The sequence below is a fragment of the Elgaria multicarinata genome, chromosome 3, assembly GCF_023053635.1.
Source record: "Elgaria multicarinata webbii isolate HBS135686 ecotype San Diego chromosome 3, rElgMul1.1.pri, whole genome shotgun sequence".
In the NCBI taxonomy this organism is placed as follows: domain Eukaryota; kingdom Metazoa; phylum Chordata; class Lepidosauria; order Squamata; family Anguidae; genus Elgaria; species Elgaria multicarinata.
This window is the reverse complement of record NC_086173.1, coordinates 9407217-9425638: the sequence shown is the minus strand read 5'-3', so window position 1 is coordinate 9425638 and position 18422 is coordinate 9407217.

Below are 18422 nucleotides of genomic sequence, written 5' to 3'. Positions count from 1 at the left end.
CAGAGGTGGGAACTGAATGCAAGTTTTCTAAAAGGAAGTGCTTATCTCTGTTGAATGCCACACTACCAGTACAGTGGGGTGGGTCACAGCCTGCTGAATAGCATTGTTTAGAGAAAGGGTGGTACAGGGTAGGCATTTGGCCCATTTGGGATATGTTGTCATTTAAAGGCGACATTGTATGTCCCTTAAGCTCTCTATCCCCTGGCAGCTATTCAGCCTCGCCAGGCACACCAACAACTCATTATCAGTGCAACTGGTCTTGGAACAGGCAGGAGTCACAATGAGTAGGTGTGTCTATGTACTTCTGTCTTGATGCTTAGTAACTTCACGTTCTCAAACCGATATTTTTTAGGAGTGCAGTATTCAACCAGCCTTCCCACCTGTTATTTCATGGATCCTGAAAGGCTTGTTCAATGCCCCTATGACAAGAATCATCAGATCAGAGCCTGCAGGTTCCCTTATCACTTGGTGAAGTGCAGGGAGGTAAGAGGAAAATAAAAATGGGGCACTGGGCAGAACACTGCAAACAGCTTCTATTCCTAACATGGCCTTATAGCAATGGTTCAAGTCTAGTGGTGCATGAATTGCCAGAAAAGAAGTGGTCATGGCTTGCCACCACATGGCTTTTCAAAAGAGGAGAGAGTGAGTTCAACTCCTAATTTCTGTGACACTTTGAACACGGTGATGCTATTTGAGCTAGTCATCTGAACCCATCGACAATCTCCTGCACTAGGGCCTGTGTATTGCTGCAGCCTAGAAGTTCAATAATTTGAATGCCATTTGTCTTGTGAACCTTGCAGTGGAAGGTAATGTGTTATATCTGAGTAACATGCTTGGTTAACCTATGCTTGTGTGCAGCCAACCAGGACTACAGATTCTATGCTTTTAGGGAAAAGTAGTCCTACAAATAATGAGCCTGAGGCTTTAATGGTACACTGCTCTTCACTGGGGTCACCATTGTTTTCCTTGAAGAGGCCTCCCTAACTGCCCCCTCCTGAGATGTTACTCTTCACACTGAAAGGACTCCTCCAAGAGAGGAATGGAGTAAACAATTCTCTTTGCTGTAGCTTGAATTTCATATAAGCACATACCTCCTTTACCAATATCCTTATGTGATGATAAACTGGAGAGGCCCATTCATGCTCTGCTAATTTCTGCCTTTCCTCCCCTCCCACCCCAGAACAACCAGAAGATCGCCAAGGAGCTTGTAACGTGTCCTTACAATGCCCGTCACAGAGTTCCAAAGAAGGATCTCAGCTTGCACACTGCAACTTGTGATGATAAAGTTTCTCTGGAAATATATGGGGGTAAGAGGATGTGTTTAAAAAAAACAAAACAAAAAACCCTCATCTGCCTGCCAGCTAGAGCAGTGGTGGGCAGACTTTAGGCTTGTTGAATCTACTTAATTTTTCACTTGGACTCTGAGGTCTGCCAAGTGCAGCCAGATGCAAAATAATGTCTCAGGCAAAGGGACATAGAATTGTGGAACAAGGTGTGTCTGAGCAAATGCTCAGCCCAGGAATTTATCTTCAGTATCAGAGATGGAGCACTCTCTCAAAATCTTTTCTCACACAATTCCCATTTTTTCCCCAACCTTCCTTGATTTCAGCAGCCTGATTTAGGAGGAAAATAAGGTTTTTTTTATTCCTGTTATTAAACCATAGCAAAGGTTTCCAACTTGCAAATCGACTGCAAATTATTGTAAGTTCTACCAGTAGATCCCAACCTACCTTCAGCCCACCCTTGACCTAGAGCATGGCACTCTGTGTGTGTAATATATTTTATGATGTTGGTATAACAAAATTTATATAAGGAATGAAGTGGCTGGGACGTGTAATCTTTAGCAATGCTCCAGATATTCTTACTGGAAAAATATGCTGTTTCCAATGCATGCTGCCCCTTGGTCTATGCTTGGAGGGGAGAGAAACTGAGAGAAGAGGGGGGGGCTGGAAAGACTTCCCCTCTTTCTGCGCCCTTTTCCTATGCACAGGCCAAGGGGCAGCATGTCACGTTAGCAGTTGAAATCAATGGGATTTACTTTTGAGTAAAGTAAATCGACTAACCCTGCCTGGAGGCTCCCTCCCTCCCTCTGTGGCTCCTCCTTAGGAAAAGGGTGCAGAAAGAGGGGAAATCTTTCCAGTCTCCCCTCCCTCTGTTTCTCTTTCTTGCCCCCTTTTATCTCAGATCTAGGGGGTGTCAGGCCCAACTAACAGCAGAGGGGAGGATGAGCGGCCACGAAGCAAGTGGTGTTAAACCGATCATGGCTCCTTCTCTTGGAGAAGCAGGAAAGAAAGGGAGCGGGCAAAGTGGTGGTGGTGTGCATGTGTGCTTGCTTGCATCTTCAAGTTCATGATTTACAGATGTGCTATTCCCTTACTCCAAAGTAAATCCCATTGATTTCAACTGCTAACATCACGTGCTGGCTTACCTTTGAGGAAAACCCATTGAACAGAGTCTTGCTTCTGAGTAAACACATAGAACATTGCTCATACACATGCAGATCATGGAAGTGGGAGGGAGGTTTTTGGACAGCATGAATGGAGGGGGAGTTGTTCAACTTACAACAACCAATAAAATGTAGGGGGAGGCCACGGTGAAAACAACAAGGTGTGAGAGTGAACCTCAGTGGGGTAACTGCAATGCGCTACAGGAGAGGTGTAAGTTTGCTAGTTTTCATATGGTATAGAAGCACTATATAAATGAAGGAGGATAATTCAAGGGAGAAGCACAATAAAAGGGTATGTGGGATGAAGACTGAAGATAGGGTGACCATATTTGGGAAACCAAAAAAGAGGGCACCTAGTGTGTGGGGGGGGGGAAGCAGCTTTCTGAGTCCTGCAGAAAGTACGTTATTCTCCCGCCACCTTAAAGAACCCGATTGGAGTGGAGGAGGGGAAAGGATTTCATTCTGCACCACCACCATCCACTCCAATTGGGGCCTTTTCTATAATGTCCACGAATGACCCACTTTCCCCTTTAAGACCTCAATTGGAGCTCGGGGTAGGGGAATGATGTGCCTCAAGAAAGCATGTCATTCCCTCCTGCCATGCTAATGGCAGCCTTAAAGAGGAAGGTGTGTCATTCCAGGACATTATTGAAAATTATAGAAAATCCCCCCTGACACCATGGAAAGAACAAAAACCAGGACAAATCCGGGGAAATCCTGACAGTTGGTCACCCTACTGAAGAGCACAATAGGTTGTTCATAGCAGATGACGCTATCGCTAATTTGCAGCGATCCTGCAGCTTCCCTCTGGGAAAGGCACAGAAATGCAGCTCCTTAGTGGTTCCACTGTAGTGTGCCCCGTCTCCCTGCATTAAATCCTGGGCACCCCTATTTCTGTGACCTAGCAGTGACCTGAGTTAAGAGGTGAGGCATCCCTCCCTCCCATTCCCTCTTTTTTTCTTCTCCACTCACAGTAGGGCTGCTTTCAAAATTAGTAGCCTCCTTTTCTCATTCACAGAAGTGGAGTTGCCAGCTTATATGTAGTGCACAATAAAGAATACAGAGGGGAAGGAGGGGGCGGCCAGTAGCAGGAGCCTGCAGCTGCAGTATCACTACTGTGATGCAATGTAAAATAAAGTATACACAGAGGGGAAGGAGATGGAGCAGTGAGTAGAAGCATGGACAGAGCAGGGAACAAACCTCTCTTATTCACTGAGAGCATCTCTGGTTGATGATGTTCACTTCGACTGGCAAGACTCCGCTCACCCAACCCCAAAGTAAGGTGGTTTAAAGTGCTGTGTGACTTGTGAACACAGGGTTTTTTTAGGTGGCATGTACTCTGCTGTGCTTGTTTGGTGTGCCACTGATGGACCAAAACCAATGTCATGGTAATCTGGATCAAAGCTGAAAATGCTTCTGCGTGCGTTTTCTTGTAGATTTGGGCCTAGGAGTGTGACGCTATGGAAGATTAAAATTCAGAACTGATTTTATTGACGTACTGGTCAATCAGTAAGAGAAATCAGATAACAAGAATAGTAGGTAAAGGCCTAGGTATTGTGTGGCAAACCAAACAAGAGACCGCTCAGTAACACAGGAAGTAAACACGTTGATAATCGAAATGCAAACTTGGTTGACTTACATAATTTTGTACAGGCCATAAAAATGAACTTTCCTTGGCACAGAATTTGGATTATGTTGATGTACTTCTTAAAGTGTGAGGTAAGCACACCGTCCTGAACTAGGAATGCTGCTCGGGTGTGCAGGGAAAGGGTGGCGCTGTTGTCCTTGGAAAAAAGATCATCTAACTTAAGGAGCAAAGTAGACATGATTGATCTTCCAACATCTTTTTCTCCCTCTCCACTTCAAAAAATAAACATGAAAAAAGTATGAGTGGAGTGGGTGAGAAATGAATTGAAGCTGTGGCCCTATGGAAAAGGTTAACCCTCCCTCTCCCATGCTGTTTTCTAAATTAAATCGCTGATAGCTGCTTCACGACAATGATCTAAATTGGGAAGGAAATGAGGGTGGGAAGGGTTAACCCCTGCTTCAGCCCCAATCTAATTATCCTCCCTTCCATGGCTATTTTAAGTGTGTGGTGGGGAAGGGCTGAAGAGTTTTCTTGACAGAGAGTCCAGTTTCTCTGTAAGGAGCAGCCAGGATTATTTATTTATTTATTGCATTTATATACCGCCTCATAGCCGAAGCTCTGGGGCAGTATATAAATGCAATAAATAATCCAATTAGGATTGCTTTAAAACTAAGTATATATAAGATATCACCGGCACTAAAAAAACAAAGGACACTTTATGAATGCCGGGAAGCTATGTTACACTCCTCCTATAAGTAGAATCCTTTTCATTAAAAAAAAATGGTGGCTTGACTGATACTTGATCTAGAAATTAGGTCATTGTGGCATTGATAGCTGTTAATGCACACCACTGGTATGTCAGTAGTTCACTGTATAGAACATGCATCTATGTGAGTACAAGCTCTCAAATTTGGAGCGGTCATGTCTGTCTAATCTCCACAATTCAGTGCCTAATTTTTTTTCCCCCTTCAATATTTGCTTCTGCTTGCAGCGGCCACCAATCCAAAAAATAGAATCAAAGAGATAACGGCCTGGCAATGTCCCCCTTCTGAGGAAGACTGGGAGGCTGGTGAGTTTTAACTTCCAGAATGCCCCACCCTGTATGTGTACACACATGGAGCTGCAACACACTAACCTGGTTCACATGTAATGACAGGGATGAATGGGAGAGAGGGTGTCCTGCTCCCACGTGCCTGCCATTTCCAGTTTTACTCAATAACCTATGATCGGCCTGGTCATAGGTTGTTGAATGTGATATGCAAACATGGAACACATGGTTGTTTATGGTTAAACAACCCAGTGGTTAACCCTACAAGAAACCATGGATAAACTGCTGGGTAGTTGTCACGACCACTCTCCTTGGGTCTCCTTTTTACTTTCCTCTATAAAGGATCCCAACTATGGATGCAGTCTGTATACTTCTGTCCCCGGGTTTTGTGATTCTATGACACTTTTTGATCCCACAGCAACCAACTTGGCACTCTGTGTACCTTTTAATTCACCTTTTTATTTCACCGCTGCCACCGTATAACTCTGTACCTTACCTCTGGTACTTATGAGAATCCACTCCAGAGTGAAACAGAATAACATTTAACAAGAAGTAAGTTTATGCATTTGATCAGCCTTTGTGGTTTCATTTGATTCAGTACTTAGTTTGTTACATTAAATATATCAGGTTTTCCTTGCCTACTCTACCCTCTATCTCAAATCTAACTCCTCCTGTCCTCCTTATTCCCCAAATAATAAAATGCAGAGCCTGCATTATCTATTCCCGTCAGCAGACAAACCCCAACTCTCTCACTGCCAACGCTCAACTCTCACTCCTAACTGCTGTCAACTGTCATTCTCCTTCACACACTTGAATCCAACAGCCAATCAGCATTCATTCCAATGTTCCATGCACTCACTCCCCCTCCCAACAGAATTAACCACTTACCGTCCTTACCATATGAAGTCCAAACAACATTTACAATACAGATATAAGGCATAAAAACAGTGAAAATCACAGTAGTTTAGTTCCTCAACAACTGAGTGCTCTGGGTTTACATGTCGTCTAAAAGAGTATAGTGTAGGTGGCCAGGTGAACCTCTTTAGGGAGCTCTTTCCACAGCCGGGGTGCCACAACAGAAAAGGCCCTCCTCCTGGTAGCCACCTGCCTCAGTTCCTTTGGTAGGAGCTCATGGAGAAGGACCCCTGATGGTCTGGGCAGGTACATATGCGAGGAGGTATTTCTTAAGCGAGCTGGAGGCCCTCGGGAGTACAGTGACAAAATAAAATGAGAGGGTTGTAGGTCACCCTCAGCAAGGGCCCTTACTGAGCTGGTAAGTGGACTTGTGGGAGCACAAAACATTAATGTTTAATTCAAGATTCAAATCCTGCTCAGCATGTGCTGATCATGGCGTTGTGGGCATTGAGCAGGGGGTTGGACTCGATGGCCTTGCAGGCCCCTTCCAACTCTGCTATTCTATGATTCTATGTCATAAAAGTAGAATTGGCTGGCATGCTGCAGGCAGCATGCCTATTCTGTCCTGCTCATGCACTACAGCCCATGGGTGGTCATTATGTGCAGACTGTCCACTATAATTGAATTACAATGTGCTTGGCTTATTACAACAAACCTGTTCCTAGGACAGGGGTGGGTGAATTGTGACCGCTAGAAGTTGTTGGTTTGCAACTCCCCACAGTCCTTCTATACCAGCTGAACAGTGTTGTGTGGAAGGGTCTCTCTTTAACAGAATTATTATGCATACGAACAGCCCTACTGAATCAGATCAAGGGGTCTCACATCCTGTTTCCAAAGTGGCTAGCTAGATGCTCCTGGGGAGCATGAAGGCAATGGCCCTCGCCCACAGACCCTCCAAAGAACATTAGAAAACTAACAGTTCTTCAGTGTCACTTAAAGCATTGAGACTGTCCTCAAAGAAAAGCAAATTGGAGATTGAGTAATCTTATCCAATGTGAGTGAATTTGGGGAGGGAGAATTATACAATTTGGCAGCAATTTGGACAACAAATTCAGTTCAAGGATAAGGACATGGAAATGGGCTTCTAGTAGCTGATTATGCAAAGTTAACTTAATTTACTACTCTTTTCTGAAGATGCTGATGTCTCTCCTGCTCCTCCTTTTGTGTTTGGCAGCAGGTAAGACTAGTTCTGTTGCAGCCACTTGAAATGCTAACTGCCACGTATTTCTTCGATTGTAAGACGCCATCGATTGTAAGATGCACACTAATTTCAGTACCACCAACAGAAAAAAAAAACCCCTAAGACACATCTGCGATTCTAAGACGCACCCCATTTTTAGAGATGTTTATATGGGGGGGAAAGTGCATCTTAGAATCGAAGAAATAGGGTAGTTAGCAAATGGCATGGGTTCAAATACTGGCAGAGCCTAGGTGCTTGTAAAAGAGGATATGTTCCTCTCTCGAAGCTCCATCACACCTGAACGTTTGCCCTTGTGTTATCCTCCTCCGTTTATTTAGCCTTTGAAAGCCTTACGTTTAATTCATCTTCATACCTCTCCTCGGAATCGCTGTTTCCCCCCCACCCCGCAGATCTCATTTGTACCTCCCCTTACAATCTATTGGTTGTTTGCAGGGATACCTTGCTCTGGCATGCATGCCCCCTCCCTCAGAACATCGGATTGAGTACGATGGGATAAAAATACACGTAGAGGGTCGAGCGCATTACTGGAAAACCCGTCCCTTCCCCAAACTTGGAAACCTCACAAAGAGGGGGGAAGAGGCGAGATCAGGGCAGGACATGGACAGCGTCATCTGAGCCCTTTGTATGCAACTCACCATGACAGCGGGCTATAACGCTGGTGTGATGGAGTTCTTGCAGTACTGGCCTTTGTAACATTAAAAACACTTATGCTGCCTCCCACCCCACCCCTCTCCCCCTCCCTCTCTCTCTGAGTAGACTCCCTACATTTAAAATAGAATTGGAGATGCTGGTGCCGCAATGTGAGCAGGTAAAGCATTTAAGTAAGGCCTACAGTGTGTTTAATCAAAAGAAATGATTTACTGCAGAAGTATTGAATATGTACAGTAGGAAACAGGTGAAACTTTGAGGAGCCTAAATTCTGAGGTTTTAAACCTGCTTTCTTTGAGGGAGGGTTTATTTTTTCTCTTCAGGATCTCTCAGCAAACTCACCAGCATGGGGGAAACTATTGCAACAGGTTGGGAATTATTACAGGCCATTTTGGTAGGGTAGCAAAACTAATACTGTGAATTTTATTGCAGGACCTCTCAGGGCTCCGCACGAGAAGCGTTTTAAAAATCGTGACAAATTCTTTCAAGCCTCTTAACCCTTTTAAACAATTTCTAACTCAACCTGTAAAATAAAATTTTGCTGTTAAAATGTTTTCTGCCTGCAATTTTTTTATTATTTTATTTAAAATCCAGGGTGCTCAGGGTAGCAAACATCCCCCCATAGTCTCCCATTTTTATCCTCACAATAACTTTGTGAGAAGTTAAACTGAGCGTGAATGACTGGCTCAAGGTCAGTGAGCTTTAAGTCTGAGTGGAGATTGAACTTGCCTCTCCCTGGTCCTATTTCAGCACTCTAACCACTACCCCACACTGGTGTTCAGTTGTTTCCTGGGAAGATGTTCAGTGGCTAACACTGGGGTCTCTGATGTGATGCCAATGGGCACTGATGTGCCTGTGGACAGATGAAGACTTATCTTCCAATTTTTAAAATAAAATAAAACTAGGAAGCTGGCGTGCTGCAAAGCAAAGGGTCAGTCTCCAGCGCCATCTTGGTTTCTACAAATGCCTCTCAGAGCCATGTCTCTGAGCCTCAATAATTGACCATGCGTGAAATTAGTACCGGAGCAGAAAATTGAACTCGAGTGCTTTTGTGCTTTGTATCTGCCATCATCTCTGCCTTGTACTTAAGTTTTTGGGCAAGTTGATTTTCTTTTAGGGCTTCATCCGATGGGAAAATCACAGTTCCATACTGTCGCTTCTCCACCCCTGCTTCTGTGGCACAATACTTCCTCCTTCTCATGGAGAAGAGGAAGTAAACAACCTCGTGGCCCATTCAGTGGGTGTTTTTATCGCACTGCTTCTCCAGCACACAGCAGGAGTTCGTGGCAAGTTCCATTTCTAAAAATAAATCGGACTTACCAAGGAGACGCATGAGAAGTGGATGGCGTCGTGAATAGGACCTGTGAAAATCCGTGAGTGCCCAGTAATGAGCATGTTATAAAACATTTGTCGATGATCCCCATATTCTCAGCAGTATGCTTTCTGGGAAAGGGGTCACAACTACCATGGCAACAATTTGAAATATAGTCCTGTACTAGGAGGAAAGTGACATTCTCTGACTTGGCAAGAAGGCGAAAATAGGCAAGGAGCAATCCCAACAGTGGCAAGAAGTGCAGCCCTAGAAGAATGCTGTTAAGATGTGCAATAGCTGTAGTGCCTTGAGCTGGACAACGTTATTCTTGCACTCATATATGTGGAGGGGGACAGAGTTATGTTAAAAGTTGTAACCTAATGTTTTAACTACTTGGTAACTAGCAAGTCATGTTATGACTGACTGGATATGCACAGGAGAACTTGCATACTACAGGAACACTGGATATGGTGCAGACAGTTTTTTTGCTAATAACAAAGCTAGAAGAGAGAAAAGATCAGCATGCATTTATGTATTTGTGTGTGGCATAAAAACATCCCAGCACACCTTATTCCCCCAATGCTTGACTTCCCACAAACTGCACTACATCTTCATAATTATGGGGCTCCTCCCAATGGCCATTAAAAAAAAAATTGGGTGGCAAATTGCTGATTACCTGCAATCTCCTCTAGTGTAAAATTAAAATCCTGTCACTGTTGAGGAAAAAAAATGTAGATAGCATTTTAACTTGATGGTAGTGGTGCATCTGGGGCTGGACCTTCAGAAGTCCATAGCCCAGGAAGGGTCCCAATTACCAGAGGGGGCAGGTGATTGGGCAGTGACAAACAGGCTCAGAGCTTCTCCACATGAGCAATTTATTGCACACTCATGATTGGTCACTCATGGAAGTTTGTGGGTCCTTCTGATGCCTCTCCTGCCAGGATTTTTACAAAAGATGGAGAAGCCCTCAGTGGTAAACCTGGGCTGATACGTGTACACTGGAGCCGGGGTTGCTTGTCATAGGATTCGTCATTTAGTTAGGCTGCTGGGATGTACATGGTCTGAGATGCTCGTTTCAATTTTTTTACTTTAAAAGTGAATTGCCCTTTTCTGTAACAAAATGGTGCTCATTCTGAATACAATGTGTTTAGAATCAGGGAAGCAGAAGCAAACTCCCTTTTATTCCTGTGGTGCTTTAATTTCAGTGACTTTAAAATGGCAAGACCACACATGCAATTTGTTCGTTGTTTTTGCTCTAATGAAAGGAAGAGAGAAATGTTAGCTGAGTGCTTCACAACTGAAGGATCACATGGATATTTAAAGGAGGGGCTGCAATAAGAATATTAGGTATGGGGTCCAAAATTACCTAGCTGCACCACTGCTTGATGGTGGACATTTTCCATCATTTCCACTCCTCCCCAAGCTACCATCATGCCCTGCTGCAACTTCAAAGGACCAGGAACTGCAGACTGTCCAATGGCTCAAGTGAAGAGCTACCCCCACGCAGGGACCAAAGCAACTGGTGCTACCTGGCCCTGATTGCAGGGGAGTGTGTGTGCTATTCTCCCCCATGGTCTCCACAGAATCTTTGAAGAGCAGCAGTTGGGGCAGACACAGCAACACCTAAAGACTAAGGGGGTAAACACTTTCCATCATTATCCCACCCACCCCGAGCCTTCAGAAGTCAACACAGCTTTTAAAAATGCATCTTATGTTTATTATGTATTCTCACATATTGTCAGCCACCTTGGAACCTGTTGTCAAGCAGACGGCAAGGTATACATATTTGGAATAATTATTTTATTAGAATCTGCTAAAAGGTCACATATACTTTCATATACACCAGAAACTCTTCTTCGGGAGGGGGTCAGCATGCAGGGGAGATTCCTCCAAGGGGTGGGGCTTCAAGGCCAAGCCTCATCCAAAAGGAATCCAAGGAGGGTCCACAGGCCAAATGGAGGAACTCCATGAGCCAGAGGTTCCCCTCCCGTGGTCTAACCGAATTAAGTCTGAATAATGCCTTTATTTTTATGTGTCTTGTGACTATTGCCAAAAACACACACCAAAGTCTTGAGCTTCTCATCTGGCCAAGCCAGCAATGTGTCTGTGTTTTTCCTGCACATGCATGCAAACACCCACACAATTTTCTTGCTTATCTCCACCTTGAGGAAGATTTTAGGTGACCTTGAAAGCTTGCTCACTACTTTGTCTAGCTAGTCGTAATACAGTTATTTCGCTTCTGTTGCTGTTTCCATTTATCACATCACAATTTCATTTCGAACTAGTCACTGGGGAGACTCAAGTTGTGAAACAGCCTACCATCTCTGGCAGCCTAATCCTAGTTGCCCTTACTTGTAACTCTTTACCATTTCCTAGCCAAGACTGCCTGGGTCTTGTTTTCAGTCCTTGGCCATTTTAGAATTGAGAAAATGGAGAGAGATTAATTGAGCTTGTCCAACCTCAGGACAACACTCCCACCATGTGGCAGAGGAAATTGCTTGCCATTGATTGTTCAAATGTGAGTAGTCACATCTAATTCAAGGCCACTCTTTGACTTAAGACTTTTGTTTAAATGTGTCTTGTCTTACCAAGCCCTCTTGCTTCCCATCAGGCATTTGCATTTTTGAATTACGCTAGCAGCAGGCTCTCTGCAAGAGAGATTGGGCATTTTTAAAACCAGTGATGTGGAAAAAGAGGAAAATTACTGCATGTAGGGTGCTGCCCCCCTGTAATTTTATTTTGACATAAGCCTGTCAAGGTTTTTTCTCCCCTGCTTCAGGTTTTATTGAATTGCAACACAAGTCTCAGGAAAAGTGCACCACAACAAGGCAGCAATTCACTTTCCAAGGCCTCTTTTCTTTCTGCTCAGGGGATTTATCTTGGTCTCAAGGATAGTAACCTTGAGAAGGTCAACACAAAAACGGCTCAAAAGGAGGGTGATTACTTTCACTTTGCTGTAGGGCTTTTAATTGCAAAAGAAGTGCCTCGTTTTCTTCTTTCTCTTTCCTAGGTGAACAAAGCTAAACTAAGATTTTGGATTTTGGATCAGATAGGTGCAAACATTTTATTATACACTCCTTCAATGATCACAGCACTTTGAGCGTGGATACCCCTCTTTGTTTCATTGCAAATTGCCATCTTGTCTCTTTCACAGAATCATTTTCTCTGCTCATTTTGCTTGATGAAGCCCGGGGTGGTGGGTGGTGGTGTAGTGGACAGGGCGCTGAAATTAAACCTTAGTCTACATTCCAGCAGAGCCATAGCTGCAGAGATTGGCACCATGCCTTTAACTCTTCTGATGCAACAGGACACAAGGCAGCTTACCTGTTGTGCAGCATAAACTACAGACCTAGCTACAACAAAATAGATGCAAAATAGAATAGACAATAAGGCCAGGGAGCAAAAGGATATGAGCTGGTGTAGTTGCCTTGTGTTCCTAAGTATTCAGGGATTTCAAGTAATAGCCCAGCTTTTCAGGTGCAGCTGGGAAATACACACACAGAGAGAGAGAGAGAGAGTTGCAGTGAGGACAAAACTACTCTGTGTACATTAAACACTAATTTATTTTATATTAAAGAGGAAGCTACGCATGATCTTTACAGCAAACATTGGTAAAAATAACAATCTTAGTGTACTCAAGTGAAACTTGCCCAAGGGCTTGATCCTATTCACCGCAGGCAGATGGCAAGCTGCAACCCTGGTGTAAATGTTTTCAGTTACTTTTAGTTTTAATGTTCTTTAGACTTCACTATACCTGTTCTTTATGCATGAAGGAGAGGGTGATAAATCCCAAGGTGAGAAAACATGGACATAATTAGATGAGTGTACTCCAGGCTTGTACAATTCCATATGACCTGTTCTCTGTGAAGTCTGGTGGGGGATGACACTTTTGAATCTTCCCCTATGTTAAATAAAATAAATGAAAACCTGCAAGAAAAAAACACACAATCCTGTATAATAGAATTGGGCTGAACTAGAACTTTTCTCCTTCTCAATTTTTTCTTCTTGCAGGGAATACGTTACCCGGAGAAGCATTAAAAAAAAGGGCATCCCTCATTTGCAGTCTGGTGGAGCCACTTCATTTTGCTGCATGTGCTGACAAGGCCTCAGACTGAGCTGTCAAGCGAGAAGTCCTTGTTTTATTTTCTGATAGCCACCATTAATTCAGTAAGTAGCCTCAGGCAAGCCAGTAATTTCTCAACTGACTATCTGCAATATGACGGTGGTAATACTGACCTAATGTACAGGGCTATTGGAAGAAACACTCAGAATTTAACAGAGAGTCTTGTGGGACCTTAAAGACTAACAAATTTATTCTGGCATAACCTCTTGTAGATTATAGACCACTTCATCAGATGGATGGAGTGTATGTTAGTCTTTAAAGTGCCACAAGACTCTGTTATTGCTGCTGCTGCTGCTGCATTAGACTAACAGAGGTGACTCTCTGCAAATTGTTAGAATTTAATGTATGTGAAGCACTTTGACTGTTCTAGAACGGTAACACTAAGGAGTATCGTAACAGCTATCAAAATTATGCCCATCATGTGGTATTCCAGTCTTCATGTAGGAGTGTGCTGTATTATTTAAAATAGCCCTTTGTTAGTAATAAATTGAGGAATTTCCCTTGGGCCATATTGGCTGGTGACCCTGTTCTTCCTAACCCATGTGGTTTGGTTCATTTGCTTGAATTAGAACTTTTTGGGTTAGTGCCACTGCAAACTCTTGTCACCTAAGGCCAGAGCGTGCACATGTTCTCACACTGCTGCCACATGCCCCCCTCCATCGCTATTAATTTATTTCAAACATGTTTATTCTGCTTTTCCACTAAAAGTGGCCAAGTCACTTAACGGAAAACAAACAAGAAAAACCACCAGACTTGTATCTTCTGCAGGTATCTTCTACATCAAACTCCTGGTGGAGGTGAGCCCATTGAAAAGATTTGTGCTTGAAGTGAAGTGGGTTAACCACTGGGATTACCCTTAGTCTGAGATCACAAATCACACGAACAACCTCCAATAAGGCCAATTAGTGTTTGTCTAGAGAAAGCAGAAGCAGTACATATTCCCACAAATCATGGGTTAAATCGGCCACAATTTGACAGTGTTACATGCAAATTGGGTCATTATGAAGAAAAAAATAAAAGATAAAAGGTTATAATAATGCAGGAGAAGAGGAGGGACAATGGTCAATAAAGGGCAGACTGAGACTTCTGTCATCAAACCATTTGTGCAAAAATATAAACCTCTTTAATTATTGATGTTGCTAGCACATCTCTCTTTAAGAACCAATGGATCCTCAAGGTGACTAACATCCAAACAGCATGTTAAAAATAACGAATGAAAAATTCCTAGAAAACTACAATCCAAGTACTAGAATACATAAAACAACCCAACTAAGAGCAGCTTAGTGAGCTAAAGTCATTCACACCCTAACCCTAACCCTAAAAAGAAAGACTTTAGCCAACTGCCTGAATTTCCTATAGAACATCTTCAGTGTCAAGGAAATAGGCTGGCTAAATTTTCAGCCAGCCACTGCAGCTGTGCATTTAACAGAACCTTAGTGAGAAGATAATGTTTATCTCCATTGTGTGAAAGCCTTCACCTGCTGATTTCTGCACATGAAAACTTTTCTTTTTCCTAAAGCTTTTAAAACTTGATTTTGTTCTGACTTTATACTGTTAGTTTTACCCTACCCAGTGCCTGTTTACCCTACCCTGTGCCTGTTTGCATTCTCTTCCCCTCCTTATTGTTTTATTATGATTTTATTAGAATGTAAGCCTATGCGGCAGGGTCTTGCTATTTACTGTTTTACTCTGTACAGCACCATGTACATTGATGGTGCTATATAAATAAATAAATAAATAAATAAATAATAATAATAATATAGCAAGCCAGTTGAGCTTTTTTCTTCCCTGACTTAAGAAGGCATAAGGTTCTATTCGAAAAAGTAAGATACAGAATGCAAACACAGATGGGTGAAGTCACAGAATAATGCATGTACTTTTTAAAAAGCAAAATATATTTTAAAACGCTGGTTCTCCAATCCACCCTCACGCTGCAATGCTATCTATACTTAACTGGGAGTATGTTCCTCGGCATTCAGGGGGACACCTGCATTTGATGATGTGAGATAGATGCTTCATATGAAAGCTTCTGCCATGAACAAACCATACCACAGCATAGCCTTTAATATACTATAATGCTTTTTTCTTTTTGGTCTTGGCTACTGCTACAGACTAAGATATAGGTACTTTTGTGGAATTCATTAATGTGAAAGCATTAACAATTTGGATCTTAATTACCACCTTTTAGAAAAGAGTCCTGTAAGCCTCATGGGATGGTCATCCACCTGCCTAAAAGAAGGGTTTGACTAAACATTCCAATTTTGAGCTAAGGTTGTCCCATTTTCCTCCAAAAAGGCTTCCGTGCCATTTAATAGCAACATGCAAGGCAAAAAGTCAAAAGATGCTGTTATTTCCAACACTGAGAAGAAGTGTCAATAAAATATTTACTTGTGAAGCTCTGCGGCATGCAACTGTTAGAAGAGAGTAACGGTGGAAAATACCAGTTAAAATGCTGAATAATGCATGCCTAATAACATGATTGTAGCTAGTTCCTACTGAGATGGAGACCAACTTGAAAAGAAAAAGGGGTGGGAAACTATTTATTGTAACAACTGTGGAGGAAACTGTTTTGTAGTTCACCTTCAGCTGACAGATTTTCCAAAGGACTGAACAGCAACAGACCCCTCCTCACAATAAATGAAGGTAATAAATGAAGATTGCCTTAGGGCTGTTTTCTTGGAAGGCTCTATCTTTTCTTTGATTGAAAATTCTATCTTTTTCAGATCTGAGTTAATCACATTTACGGGTCACTGAGTAACAGTGCAAGCAATTTTAGCGTGATTATTGCAGCTTTAACATTTGAAAATGGATCAGGCATTTTGACATGTCAGAAACAAATGGGAGGCAGTGATACTATATACAAAACAATCCAAGATTGGACATACAATAAACTAACAGGACAGTAGTTCAACGACTTCACATACCCACTGCAGAGCGGCAAAAAGGTGTAGGTGAAAAGACTGGAACAGTTGCGTTGTTTTCTATCCAGAGGCAAGAACAAAACCACTAGAACCCTTGAGAAATACTTCTGTTGTCAAAGTCCCATGAGCAGAAGCTATGATCAGTGGGAAATGACTGGATGGCCCCACTGGCCAGACGCAAGATGTGACTGGGCCTGCCCCACTTTCTTTGGACACTCGCTATCCTGAAAAAAATCTTATGGGCTCCTATCCACTTACAGCACAATTCTATGTACATTTCCTCAGTATACCTACTGTGTTAAGTGGAACTTATCCCAGGGTAAGTGTATACAGCAAGTTAAGGCAAACCAGTAACCTCCAGATATTTTGGACTACATGTCCCATCAGCCCCAGCCACCATGGGCAATTGTCAGGAATTGTAGTCCAAAACATCTGCAGGGCACCAGGTTGGAAAACGTAATCTAGAGCTGGCATGGCTATGTGTCAGGGGCCCATAAACAACAGCCCCCCTGGAACTGCTTCTGGTCTTTCCCATGGCAACATTGTGTTGTTGTTTTTTACCTGCTTCTTGCTCTGATTCAGTTAGGAAGAGTAGTGGGTGCTACTGCTTATTTGCTCACTAGCTCTTTGCCTGTCAAGCAAGCAACTGGTAGCAATGATGAGAAAGAGGATGAGGAGCAAAAGCAGCTGGTGAGAAAGCAGACTCACTGAAGGAGTAGGCCCATTGCAGGTGTCATGCCCATGAGCTGTCAAAAAGCTGGAGCCAACACAGCATTGAAGCCTTAAGGGCTTTTCCAACAAATTCCTGACTCCCTTGATCATACTCATAGAATCATCGAATAGCAGAGTTGGAAGAGGCCTACAAGGCCATCGAGTCCAACCCCCTGCTCAATGCAGGAATCCACCCTAAAGCATCCCTGACAGAGGGTTGTCCAGCTGCCTCTTGAAGGTCTCTAGCGTGGGAGAGCCCACAACCTCCCTAGGTAACTGACTCCCAGAAAAATATCCTGACTCACTTGACCACACGCCCCTTCCTGACCTGCTTGGCAATGCTTCTTTCTAGTCTCCTTGGTTATACTCCCAGAATGACCTAATTCCCTTAAAACCACAACAGGTAACAAAAAAGAACACACACAAGTTCACTAATTAAGGGGAAAGGAAATTCACTGATTACTGCCCTGCCTTAGCTTGTAGGGCAATTAGAGTGTAATCTGTACAGCACCATGTACATTGATGGTGCTATATAAATAAATAATAATAATAATAACATAAGGCGCTTACTAACCAGAGTTTGAATATTTAATTGATGCAACTGAATCCCAGACAGAAAATACATATCCTCAATATATCAAATCACACTTGAGTGGAATTTCATCAGAGGCTTCAGGGACTTTCACATAACAAACGGAAGCCATGGGGCCACATCTCCCAGAACGCCCCACTTGCAGCACTCTCCTGACCAGACTTCCCCAGCCTGGCAGCCTCCATATGCTTGGGGCTATAGCACCCATCAGCCCCAGCCAGCATAGTCAAGGATATTTGGAACTGTAGTTCAACACGTCTGGAGGGCACCAGGTTAGGAAAGAGCTGGTCTTGGCCATAGTGTCAGAATGCTTCATTTTGCACAACCTTGACCACACTCCTACTAAGCAGTGCTGCCCAAACGAAACCTCGGCTTAAAACAGCGGTTCTCAACCTGTGGGTCGGGACCCCTTTGGGGGTCGAACGACCCTTTCACAGGGGTCGCCTAAGACCATTGGAAAACACATATTTCCGATGGTCTTAGGAAACTGTATTGACTGAACTATGTCATGTATCATCTTTTGTATTAAAGCTATTGTTATGTATTATTTTCATTAGCAAACCATCCCATGACAATGGATCGTGTAGAGAAGAACGAAAATAATTTTATGGTTGGGGGTCACCACAACATGAGGAACTGTATTAAAGGGTCGCGGCATTAGGAAGGTTGAGAACCACTGGCTTAAAACAACCCCGGACTTGACCCCACCCCCCAAGTGCCGAGGACCAGTCCTTCCCTCCCCTTCCAACTGCGCAAGCGCTGCCACACTGACAACACTCCCAGCCTCTGCGGACAAAAAACGCCACTCCGCGACTGTGGGGCGGGGCCAGGGGCGCGTCATAAAGGGGGCGGGGGCTCGCCACCTGCAGCAGCGTATAAAAGAGGAAGGCGAAGGAGAAAAACGGCCGCGCGCCGGA